Here is a 13,135-nt window from a genome sequence, read left to right as displayed (position 1 = left end):
GAAAAAGTTGCAAAATAAGAATTAAAACATCTGGTAAAACTAAACTCCACCCACAGCTGAAATGTAAAATGGAACACAAAAACAAAATGGGAGAACACAAAGGCATAAATGCAATAAAGAAATGTTTGTTTGCTACGGTATTTGGCATGGAATCTGCTCCAAAAAACTTGTCAGATCTGCTTCATATAAACTTCCCAAGCATTTCATTAGAACTCTGCTGCGGTGTTTGCGTTGGGTTATAATAACGTGCAGAAAGAAAAAACAATGAGACTAGTGTTGATGCACAGCAAATTAATTTTAAGCAGAAAAATACACCCCATATACAAAAACCAAATAGAAAAACAAGCAGGGATTCTTGATGTAGTCTTAGGGTACGTGCACACCGAGTTTTTGCATAAGAAGATGCTTCAGGAAAACCAAGGAGATTTTTCCAGAAGCGTCTTCTTTGGTGTCCTTTTGATGCATTTTTTTATATTAAAAAAAGAAAAAAGTACCGCAGTAAAAGCAGCTTCAACTAAGCTGCCAGAAGATTGGGCACACCATTCCTGTTAGCAGCTTCAAGGCTTTTGAAGAATGAAGTGGTTAACAGAAGTTACAACATAAAGAACATAAGAACAGCAAATGGTTTTCACATTCTTGTGCATTATTGTTGTTCATTATTTTTAACATTTTTTGAGCGCTTTATGAAGCAGGTTACAGGCAGAAACTGCCTGGAAAAGACGATGGGCTTGATACATCAAGACTGGCGTTGTTCACACCGGTCTTGATGAGGAGAAAGGCTGGAGTCATACGCCTCTTCATGAATAGTGAGCGCTGGACGAGTGGTGTACCCCTCTGAGTGCACCCCACCAAAAATCCTACTCCAGTCCACGCTGGAGAAAGATTTGTGATGTAGCAAAAGCTGCATGTCATGGATTTGACCAGCGGCAGTTGCCCTGCCCCTGCCCACCCACTTTGTCGGATCTGGGCGAAAATGGCAAGAGAACAACAACTTGCATCATCTATGTGCAGCCTCCAGTTGCACCAAAATTCTGTTACTTTTCAACGCCTTTTATGCTAAAATAATAGCATGAAAGCTTTGATGAATCTGCCCCGATGTGTACATACTACATACACTAAGGTTACATTCACATAAATGGATTTTCAGAGTGCTCTCCATGGAAAAACTGACCTCATACAGACAGCACTTGGACCTATGTTACTCAATTGGGCTTGGTTCAGATGAGTATGTTCCGCCCCCCCCCCCCCCCCCCCCGGTTTGAAACTGTATGTGCTTAAATTAAAAAACACAAAAAACCTGCTTGTGTGTGTCACACTTAAATGGTTACCAGATACAAAAAGAACCTGGCACTCAACTTAAGTGTGAGTAATTCCGTATTTTTATTGTAGTACCAATAAAACGTTTCGGTCTAGAAGACCTTCCTCAGTTGCTACTGCAATTTTAGGAGCGCAAATGTCACCGCTTGGTCTGAGTCTAGCGTGAGCCACCTACTCTTGGGTGGTTATGGTACGTATGACCCTCCGGTCAGGTGGAGAGGGGTGAAGTATCGCAAGATGCTTGCTGGCTGTGTGTCCTCGGTTTGACGTGGTATCCACGGCTTATCAAAGGAGTGAGAGATGTTTACCGTCACCAAACAAATGTAAATATTAGACAAAGATAACACAAGTAAACACAAGGTCTTTATTATTAAAGGAAAAAGAAATCCAAGCCTACAGAACCCTGGGTGAAAAAGGGAATTAGACCTACCGGTTAATTCGGTTTCCAGGTAGTCCCTCAGGACAGCACCATGGAGGTCATCATTCCTTGACCTATAGCAGGACAGGATCACAGAGAGGTTAAAAGGACCCTCCCACCTCCACCCTCCAGTGTTTTTTTAAAGTACCACAGAAGGATGGAAATAAATGGTCTAAACGCGCCCTTACAAACACGTGTGTAATAAAACATTTAACGGCTTCATCTTAATCTCGAGCCATGGCGACCCAACGAATGAACTACCTGCCAGAAGATTGATCCCAAGCAAGCCTAAAGACAAACATAAGGGAGGGAAATAAGGGTGCTGTCCTGAGGACTGCGTGGAAACCGAATTACTGGTAGGTCTAATTCCCTTTTTCCATTATGTCCCTCCGGACAGCACCATGGAGAATACCAAAGTAAAGGTCCCAAGGTGGGTACAGAAGCCCAAGGCCCAAAGTCCCAGGCAAGAACCAGGCTAAATATAGAATTGATCTGAATGATCAGAAGAAATATAGATATCTAAAGAGATCCGCAAAGATAATCACCGTAGTGGCCAATTTCAGTATGAATGTGGAAAACAAGGTATGAAGCAGAAACAGAGAGTGAAACACACCCATTGTACCCCAATACCAATAATGAACCGCAGCGAGTTATTACAGTTATTGTGATAGATACTTATAAACAAATCAGCCCCAGAATGGGTTTAAAAAACCTCATTGCCCAGCAAAAGTATGGTGATAGTCACAGCCACCGCACAATGAGGGCTGTACAGACCAGTAATCGGCTGCATGTGCTTAACACCAACGGACTGATCCTTCATCGGTCCTTCTGGGCTCAGGTTAAACCTTGGGCAGGTGCGGGCTGTCACAGGACCTCTTATATGGTTAAGTATCCTATTTCTCTCTATATAATCTTTTTACTTCTTAATCCGTTACATGGACTTTTGAATTTACAACTATTTGAGCATGTTACTGACTATGCAAAACTATGCTATGCTCCATTTGTAATATGTTGATACATAGATAATCTCACTATGTTGTGATTATATTCAAACATTATGTTGTCACATGAACGAATCATACTAAACTGGTGCACTGATAGAGATACTCTGTGACACATGAACAAGTAATTTGATCCATAACTTCAGCATATAGGTATCCATTTAATAAATAATATATTTTTTTCTATTTTGTGGACATAAAGGATGAGAAATATTGTATACTTATTATCTAACTTTTATAAACATTGTATTTGGATATAATATTGCCTTTATTAGTTACAAGATATACCATCATTGGTCTCTGTGCGGTCCCGCACTTTTTTCCACCTGGTTTTTGTGTTTTGTTTTCCCTTTTATACATGTTATATGGCATTTTTTATGATTGTTAATAAAGGAATTTTGTTGTATATAATCCTGAGTTGTGCATTATGTTGTAGGTTTAATTTATATCTCTAATGCATACTTCATATCTATTTTTGTATATATATGTATTCATTATTTCCTGTGTTTTCACAGAGGTAGCTTTTATTCCTGTTGTTTTGTCCAACATGGATTTTCGCTCTAAAGAAGCGGCCTGGCACTCACAGGCACTAACTGTTTTTAAAGGGAAAACAACGAAGGTGGATGATAGTGATCAGAAGAAAATCCGTGATATTAAATATAATCTGAAACAGCTTTTCCATCGTAGGATTAAGGTGTGGTGGAATAAGACCACCCTTGAGAACTATCTAGAAGAAAAACTTATCCCGAGAGGCTTACGAGTTCAGGTCTTTCCCTCTTATGGGAAGGACGATGTTAATTTTACTAAAGAATGGGAGGAGGCTTGCAATCAATGTTCTAACCAATTCTTGCAACTTATTATTCAGAAAAATGGATCCACACTGAAGGAAATAGATGTGGACATTGACAAACTTCAAGAGTCATTGAAATCTACTACGACCCAGGTTGAAATAGACAAATTCAATGAGGAAATGGAGGAGTGCTTTCTCATCTGGGAAAAACAGATTAAAAATACAAAATTTAATAAGTATCAACGGGATCAACATGACTACCTGAATAATCGGATCTATAAATGGAAATATACCACACCTAAGGTGATACGAAAATCCTCTGTGTCATCAGCTATCTCTACAGAAAATGAATCGAATGACTCAGCTACCTCATATGACAGACATTACAATAAAACGGGCTTTAGAAAATACAATTTCAGGAAGAACATGCATAAAGAGAGAAATCCAGAGGAGAGCAGTAATGTGGCATCAACGTCAAAGGTAATTAATCTCTCTGATAAAGTTCTAACTGATGCACAAATTGATGTATTGGAGAGAGGGATGACTTTTTCACCCACCAATAAATTTGACTACTTTACCGCATTGAAGGATTTACACCTCTTTGCGCGTAAACTGGTTTTTAAAAAAAATTTTAACAAAAATGTTGACTATGATATGTCTCTAACTACAGAAGAACGGGAGACGCTGAACATATTGCAAAGTCTCTTGGATGAACAAATACCATCTAAACCTGGTAAGTTACCTAAGTCTATCATTCCAACTTCCCAAAAATTTCCACCTCTATCGACGTATTCGAACATCGAATTATTTGTCAAAATGGTGAGTGAGGAATTTAAACATATAACACCCACATTACCATATGACAATCTAACACGTAATGAACGGATGGCCTTGAAACAACTTAAAAAGATGGAGGATGTCATTATCAAGCCATCAGATAAAGGTGGTAACACTGTAATATGGCCAACTATACAGTATGAGAGAGAAGCTAGACGACACTTATCTGATGCGACGACATATAAAAAACTAACATTTAATCCATTATCTAAATACCAAGATCAATTGTTTTCTATATTGTCCTCTGCAGAAATATTAGGAATAATCACCAAGAATGAAATGGAATGCCTTTTCAAGAAAAATCCAAGGATTGCATCCCTATATTTTCTACCCAAAGTTCACAAAAACCTGGAATGTCCACATGGAAGACCGATTATCTCAGGTATCAATAGCATGTGTGAACCAGTGTGTAGATTCCTTGACCACATTTTGAGACCATTCGTAGAAGAACTACCATCTTATTTGAAAGACACCTCTGACATCCTCCGCAGAATGGATGGTGTACAAATCCAACCGGACACACTCTTAGTAGTGTGTGACGTTGAATCACTGTACACCTCCATTAAACATGAGGATGGCAACAGAGCAGTTAAATTCTTCCTAGAAACATCCAATATGGACACGGAGTTGGTCACATTTGTCCTTGAACTACTCCAATTCGTACTTACCCACAATTTCTTTTTATTTAAGGGGTCCTTCTTCCTGCAGCTCCAAGGAATGGCTATGGGGGCGTCTTGTGCGCCCTCGTATGCCAATTTGTTCTTGGGGCTGTGGGAGAGGGACCTCTTTTCATCTGATTTAACACCTTTTGTTGATAAAGTATTGTCTTGGAGTAGGTTCATAGACGATATATTTTTTCTGTGGCAGGGTACCGAAAGAGATCTTCAGACCTTCATTGGATCGTTGAATAACAATGGACTAAATATCAGACTAACCTATAAAGCTGGAAGACAAAAGATGGAATTCTTGGATGTTCTTTTCAACGTTGATGAGCAGGGTTGGATATTAACCGATGTACATCGGAAACCAACCTCTGTGAACACTCTACTCCATGCAGAATCCTCACATCCCAAGAGTTTGATCAATAGCATTCCGATTGGACAATTCCTTAGAATGCGTAGGATTTGTTCTGATGACACTAAATTCGAAATGCAGGCCAGTGATCTCAGGAAACGATTTTTAAACAGAGGATACACGGATAAGGTGATACAAAGAGGCTATAGAAGAGCAAAATTTACTAGGAGATCTGATTAATTATACCAGCGTAAAATACCTAAGGAAAGCAATAATGTGAGATTCATCTCCACATTTAATGCCAGGAGTGGCGAGATGTGGGCAGCAATGAACAAATATTGGAATCTATTGAAATTGGATCCATCTCTCTCTGGATACATTACGCCACATCCAGCTATCACCTACCGCAGATCCCAGAACATTAAAGATATCCTTGTTAGGAACAATTTCGAACCAAGGACCAAAAATATCTTTGACTCTAAAGGCCCTCCCTGGGGATGCAAACCGTGTGGTTCATGCGTTGCATGCCAAAATATTGAAACTACAAAAACCTTTTCTGACTCTTCCAATTCCAAAAATTATAAAATCACTCACAGTATATCGTGTAAGACTACTGGTGTTATATATAGTGCCAGGTGTCCTTGTAATAAACAATACGTGGGACTTACATCACGTGAATTACGCAGAAGGGTCCGCGAACATGTCTTAGACATTCAAGCAGCAGCGGAGTCCACCAATATTGACGAATTAAAAACCATCCCTAGGCACTACAAATTATACCACAATTCCGACCCCTCCAGCTGTAAGGTGAGTGGTATAGACAAAGTGATTGTCGATAACCGTGGGGGAGATTGGAAAAAAATCCTCGCTCAAAAAGAACTAAGATGGATTACCATCCTAGATACTATGGCACCAAATGGTCTTAATGAGACCATGAGTTTTGTCCCATTCCTTTGAGAACATTCCTCTTTACTCTTGGTATATCTCATTCTTTGATGTATTATCATTGTTGATGTTTTTAATCAGTTTCTTTTCTTTTTCTTGTTTTTCTATATTAATGCTATAGTTCCTTTGGGTTTTGGTCCTATTTTATCTCTATGTGTTTGTTTTATATGTATTAATTAGTGGTAGTATATTATGTACCCATGCAACTTGGATAGCCATTTCTATGATTATATGACCATTTATATTAATTTTTGACTTATCACACGTTTCATGGGTACATAATTTGATAATGGTGCACGTATACATATTCTTAACGTTCATACATATATAATAACATGTGCAATACCATAGATACCTATATATGTCATACTACTCTTGACCATGTATACACACGAGAATGGTATATATATACTATTGTGATTATTATTTCTGTCTTCTATATAAACTTGTTGTCCCCACGGTTTTAAGCTTATATTGGACCTACCTATATACTATGCGCGCCTATATGTGTGTGCACACGTACATACATATTTGTGTGTGCATGTGTTTATTTTATTTATCCTTTTGGCTGTTTATGTACTAATCATTGTCTTTTCTGTTCTTTTTCTTTTCTTTTTTTCCCCCTTTTTTTAGATCTTTCGCCATATTCATAATACATATATTGTCATCATATTGTATTTTATTAGCTATATTGACTGGTGTTATTAATAATAACTATTTGAGCACGTACACAATGCACTTTACCTTGCACTTATGTATTTTATTGTTACCATTTTTATTATATATTCTTTTTAACTTTGTTACCTCTTTTACTTCATTACTTCACATGTACTACATTAGGATGGTGGTATAGGTACATCATACCTTTGTTACGTCACATTCACTGCCGTATCTTTGCAGATGATTTGTTTGCGCTCCAGCCTGGAGCGCACGCTGTTGCTTCTCTCCCCCACGTGATGCGCTCCTTGGAGACGCGTCAGGTGGGTGGAGCTAAGTTCCGGCGTCACCATGCATGGTTGTATCCACGCGGCTGTTATCAGCTGCTTACTTTTTCTTCATTACGCACGTAACCAATGATTGGCTCACTGCTAGTTAAAAACCACTACACCAGTCCCTAGCTCATTCCCTCGTCAAAGCTCAGGCGAAACGCGCGTCAGGGCAGGTGCGGGCTGTCACAGGACCTCTTATATGGTTAAGTATCCTATTTCTCTCTATATAATCTTTTTACTTCTTAATCTGTTACATGGACTTTTGAATTTACAACTATTTGAGCATGTTACTGACTATGCAAAACTATGCTATGCTCCATTTGTAATATGTTGATACATAGATAATCTCACTATGTTGTGATTATATTCAAACATTATGTTGTCACATGAACGAATCATACTAAACTGGTGCACTGATAGAGATACTCTGTGACACATGAACAAGTAATTTGATCCATAACTTCAGCATATAGGTATCCATTTAATAAATGTAATATATTTTTTTCTATTTTGTGGACATAAAGGATGAGAAATATTGTATAATTATTATCTAACTTTTATAAACATTGTATTTGGATATAATATTGCCTTTATTAGTTTACAAGATATACCATCATTGGTCTCTGTGCGGTCCCGCACTTTTTTCCACCTGGTTTTTGTGTTTTGTTTTCCCTTTTATACATGTTATATGGCATTTTTCATGATTGTTAATAAAGGAATTTTGTTGTATATAATCCTGAGTTGTGCATTATGTTGTAGGTTTAATCATGCAGCCATCTAAAGAAATTCCAGAACAAATGAAAAAAGTAATTGATATCTATCAGTTTGGAAAAGGTTATAAATCCATTTCTAAAGCTTTGGGACTCAAGTGAACCACAGTGAGCTATTATCCACAAATGGCAAATACATAGAACAGTGGTGAACCTTCCCAGGAGTGGCCAGCCGACCAAAATTACCCCAAGAGCGCAGCGAAGACTCATCCAAGAGGTCACAAAAGACCCCACAACAACATCCAAAGAACTGCAGGCCTCAGTTAAAGGGAACCTGTCAACAGGATTGTGCACAGTAACCTACACACAGTGTCAGGTTGGCGCCATTATACTGAATAAAATGATACTTTGGTTGATGAAATCCGTCTTGTGGTTGTTTCTTAATCTTTATTTTCAGTTTTGTGTTAATGAGATTCTCGTGCCCTAAGGTGGGGATGGGGTATGTGGTGCTCTGATTATACACTGCTCTAAAAAATAGAGGGAACACTTAAACAACAGAATATAACTCCCAAGCAAATCAAACTTCCATGAAATTAAACTGTCCACTTAGGAAGCAACACTGATTGACAATCAATTTCACATGCTGTTGTGCAAATGGAATAGACAACAGATGGAAATTATTGGCAATTATCAAGACACACTCAATAAAGGAGTTAATGAGATTCTCGTGCCCTAAGGAGGGCATGGGGTATGTGGCGCTCTGATTATATATTCATAATGCAGACTGCTGACAGGTCACTGATCCCTCACTGACCCGCCCCTAGTTTGCATAATGAATACCAGCACAAACTGAATTTAAAAAAAGCTTCTGCAGGCAGGTGCCAACCGTGGCACCTGCGCTGCCGCATAATCACATGGTTATTGTGCACTTTTATCCCTTTTGCAGATTTACTTGAGGGAGGGGAAAAAAAAAAGTTATTTTGAATATGGCGCCTGCGCAGTTGCAGCTATCGGTTTGTATAGAGATCCGATAGCTGCTGTTGCGCAGGTGCCGGCGGCGCCATCTTGCTGGATCTCTATACAAACCGATAGCTGCTACTGCACAGGGATAAAAGTGCACATTAACCAAGCAGAAGCTTTTTTTTTTTTTTTTTTTTTTTTTTTAATTCAGCATGTGATGGTATTCATTATGCAAACTAGGGGGCAGATCAGTGAGGCATCAGTGACCGGTCAGCAGTCTGAATATACACTGCTCAAAAAAATAAAGGGAATACTAAAATCACACATCCTAGATATCACTGAATTAAATATTTCAGTTGCAAATCCATGGAGTCAGTTTCTAATCGTTTGGGCAGACATGCACAGTGTTCCTCCTGTTCCTCCTTGCACAAAGGCTGAGGTAGCGGTCCTGCTGCTGGGTTGTTGCCCTCCTACAGCCCCCTCCACGTCTCCTGGTGTACTGGCCTGTCTCTTGGTAGCGCCTCCAGCCTCTGGACACTACGCTGACAGACACAGCAAACCTTCTTGCCACAGCTCACATTGATGTGCCATCCTGGATGAGCTGCATGACCTGAGCCACTTGTGTGGGTTGTAGAGTCCGTCTCATGCTACCACGAGTGTGAAAACACAACCAACATTCAAAAGTGACCAAAACATCGGCCAGAAAGCATTGGTACTGAGATGTGGTCTGTGGTCCCACCTGTAGAACCACTCCTTTATTGAGTGTGTCGTGATAATTGCCAATAATTTCCATCTGTTGTCTATTCCATTTGCACAACAGCATGTGAAATTGATTGTCAAACAGTGTTGCTTCCTAAGTGGACAGTTTAATTTCATGGAAGTTTGATTTGCTTGGGAGTTATATTCTGTTGTTTAAGTGTTCCCTCTATTTTTTAGAGCAGTGTATAATCAGAGCACCACATACCCCATCCCCACCTTAGGGCACGAGAATCTCATTAACACAAAACTGAAAGTAAAGATTAAGAAACAGCCACAAGATGGATTTCATCAACCAAGGTATCATTTTATTCAGTATAATGGCGCCGACCTGACACTGTCTATAGGTTACTGTGCACAATCCTGCTGACAGGTTCCCTTTAAGGTCAGTGTTCATTATTCCACCATAAGAAAGAGACTGGGCAAAAATGGCCTGCATGGCTGAGTTCCAAGATGAAAACCATTGCTGAGCAATAAGAACATCAAGACTCATCTCAGTTTTTTCAGAAAGCACCTTGAAGATCCCCAAGACTTTTGAGAGAATACTCTATGGACTGACGAGACAAAAATTGAACTTTTTGGAAGGTGTATATCCCATTACATCTGGCATAGAAGTAACACAGCATTTCAGAAAAGGAACATCATACCAACAGTAAAATATGGTGGTGTTAATGTGATGGTCTGGCTCTGTTTTGCTGCTTTAGGACCTGGAAGACTTGCTGTGGTAAATGAAACCATGAATTTTGCCATCTACCAATAAATTCTGAAGAAGAATGTCTGTCCATCTGTTCGTGACCTCAAGCTGAAGCACACTTGGGTTAGGCATCAAGACACTGATCGAAAACACTCCAGCATGTCTATCTCTGAATGGCTTAAGAAAAACAAAATTAACACTTTGGAGTGGCGTAGTATAAGTCCTGACCTAAATCCGATTGAGATGATGTGATATGACCTTTAAATGGCCTTTAATGCTTAGAAACGCTCCCATGTGGCTGAATTACAATAATTCTGCAAGTATGAGTGGGCCAAAATTCCTCCAGAGTGTTGTAAAAGACTAATTGCCAATTATCGCTAACGCGTGATTGCAGTTGCTGCTGCTAAGGGTGGCCCAACCAGCTATTAGCTTTAGGGGGCAATCACTTTTTCACACAGGGCCCTGTAGGTTTGGATTTCTTTTACCCTTAACAATAAAGACCTTAATTTAAACACTACATTTTGTATTTACTTGTGTTATCTTTCTCTAATATTTAAATATGTTTGGTGATCTGAAACATTTAAGTGTGACAAACATGCAAAAGAATAGGAAATCAGGAAGGGGGCAAACACTTTTTCACACCACTGTATATATAGTGTGTTTGTGTGTGTGTACATGTATACACACAGTGGGGAAAATAAGTATTTGATACATTACCGATCTTGCAAGTTTTGCCCCCTACAAAGAATGGAGAGGTCTGTAATTTTTATCGTAGGTACACTTCAACTGTGAGAGACTTTTTAAAACAATTCAGCAAATCACATTGGATGATTTTTACATAATTTAATTTGCACTTTATTGCATGAAATAAGTATTTAGTACAATAGAATAACAGACCTTAATATTTGGTACAGAAACCTTTGTTTGCAATTACAGAGGTCAGACGTTTCCTGTAGTTCTTGACCAAGTTTGCACACACTGCAGCAGGGATTTTGGCCCACTCCTCCATACAGATCTTCTCCAGATCTTTCAGGTTTCGGGGATGTCGCTGGGCAACATTGCATTTCAGCTCCCTCCAAAGATTTTCTTCTGGGTTTAGCTCTGGAGACTGGCTAGGCCACTGGTTATCTTGTTCCCTTTGCAGAAAAGCACCCCCAAAGTATGATGCTTCCCCCACCATGCTTCACAGTTGGGCTGGTGTTCTTGAGGTTGTACTCATCCTTCTTCTTCCTCCAAACAAGGAAAGTGGAGTAGATACCAAAAAGTTTATTTTTAGGTATTTTCTGTCATATAAACCCCTCAAAGTGACTTCAAATGTGATGTGGTCCCTATAAAAACGGTTTTGTAAATTTTGCTGGAAAAATGAGAAATCGCTGGTCAACTTTTCACCCTTATAACTTCCTAGCAAAAAAAACGTTGGTTTCAAAATTGTGCTGATGTAAAGTAGACATGTGGGAAATGTTACTTATTACGTATTTTGTGTGACAAATCTGTGATTTAAGGGCACGAAAATTCAAAGTTGGAAAATTGCAAAATTTTCGCCAAATTTCAATTTTTTTCACAAATAAACGCAGGTAATATCAAATAAATGTTACCGCTATCATGAAGTACAATATGTCACAAAAAAAACTGTCAGAATCAGTGGGATCCGTTGAAGCGTTCCAGAGTTATAACCTGATAAAGGGACAGTGGTCAGAATTGTAAAAATTGGCCCGGTCATTAACGTGCAAACCACCCTTGGGGGTAAAGGGGTTAAAGATAAGCTAACAGGACTGGAGAGCCAGAGTTCTTGCTGCTTGGTAGGTGATCAAATCTTATTTCATTTAAAAATCATACACTGTGATGTTTTGTTTTTTCATTAGATTCTGTCTCTCACAGTTGAAGTGTACCCACAATTACAGACCTCGCCATTCTTTGTGGGTATGAAAATTTGCTAAATCTGCAGGGTATCGAATACTTATTTTTCCCACTTTATATAATGTGTTTGTGTGCATTATACGCACAAACATACGGTACACACACTATTACATATATGTATAGACACACTGAAATATATGGGTGTATGTATAGCTGACAGTGTGTGTATATACATACTGTATATATACAGGGTTACAGAAGTGTGTGGATATAATCTCACACACACACACACACTTCTGTGTGTACACATGACAGCATAAGCCCAGCCCTCACTACTACAAGCCCCTAGGTCGGGAGACCCCAGCTCTCTGCACACGCCCCGTCCCCACTGCCCGGCGGCTGGTAGCAGCGATCATTGTGTACACTGGCCGCACAGCGCACGCACACCGTACACGGGAGAGTGGGCGGGGGAGGGGAGGACTGCTCCTCACCACATCCAGCAGCAGCCACGGAGGGAGACACAATACCGGACCGGAGTACAGAGGCCAAGCGGCGGCGTGCGGTCACGTATCCGGGCTCCAGCGGGCGACGGCAGAGATTAGACTAGTCTGGTAAAGGACCTGCGATGATGTCATGGTCATGTGACCGGTCACGTGAGGAGGAGGAGTCCGAGCGCAGCCTGTACACTTGCGGCAGTACCGTGTGGCCAGTGCACAGCTGTGTTTGGCAGAGAGTACTCTGCACCTGGTGAAAGCACGAAGTTATTGGTACCTGAATAAGGAGCAGTAGCACAGGTTTCCTGGAGATGCTAGCCAGGGAACAAGTGCAGACTATAGTACAATATAAT

At 39.8% G+C, this 13,135-nt stretch overlaps 1 protein-coding gene across 3 annotated transcripts in view; it reads right to left on the bottom strand.

The window, feature by feature from the left end:
- The window catches only part of BEND2 (BEN domain containing 2), a 54,022-nt gene extending 41,101 nt beyond the window's left edge, over positions 1-12,921 (bottom strand). For 2 of the 3 annotated variants that reach the window (XM_077296321.1, XM_077296320.1), the window contains exon 1: positions 12,780-12,921. The gene's annotated coding sequence lies outside the window, so the exon portion shown is untranslated. Of the gene's footprint in view, positions 1-1,747; positions 1,806-12,779 lie in introns of those variants that run through there. The other variant, XM_077296322.1, reaches the window with a different exon arrangement.
- Between the last annotated feature and the right edge of the window lie 214 nt (positions 12,922-13,135).

This window comes from Ranitomeya variabilis, chromosome 3, assembly GCF_051348905.1.
Source record: "Ranitomeya variabilis isolate aRanVar5 chromosome 3, aRanVar5.hap1, whole genome shotgun sequence".
NCBI classification, from domain to species: domain Eukaryota; kingdom Metazoa; phylum Chordata; class Amphibia; order Anura; family Dendrobatidae; genus Ranitomeya; species Ranitomeya variabilis.
Note: the sequence above shows the minus strand (reverse complement) of the source record. Positions and strands in the feature narration are given on the sequence as shown.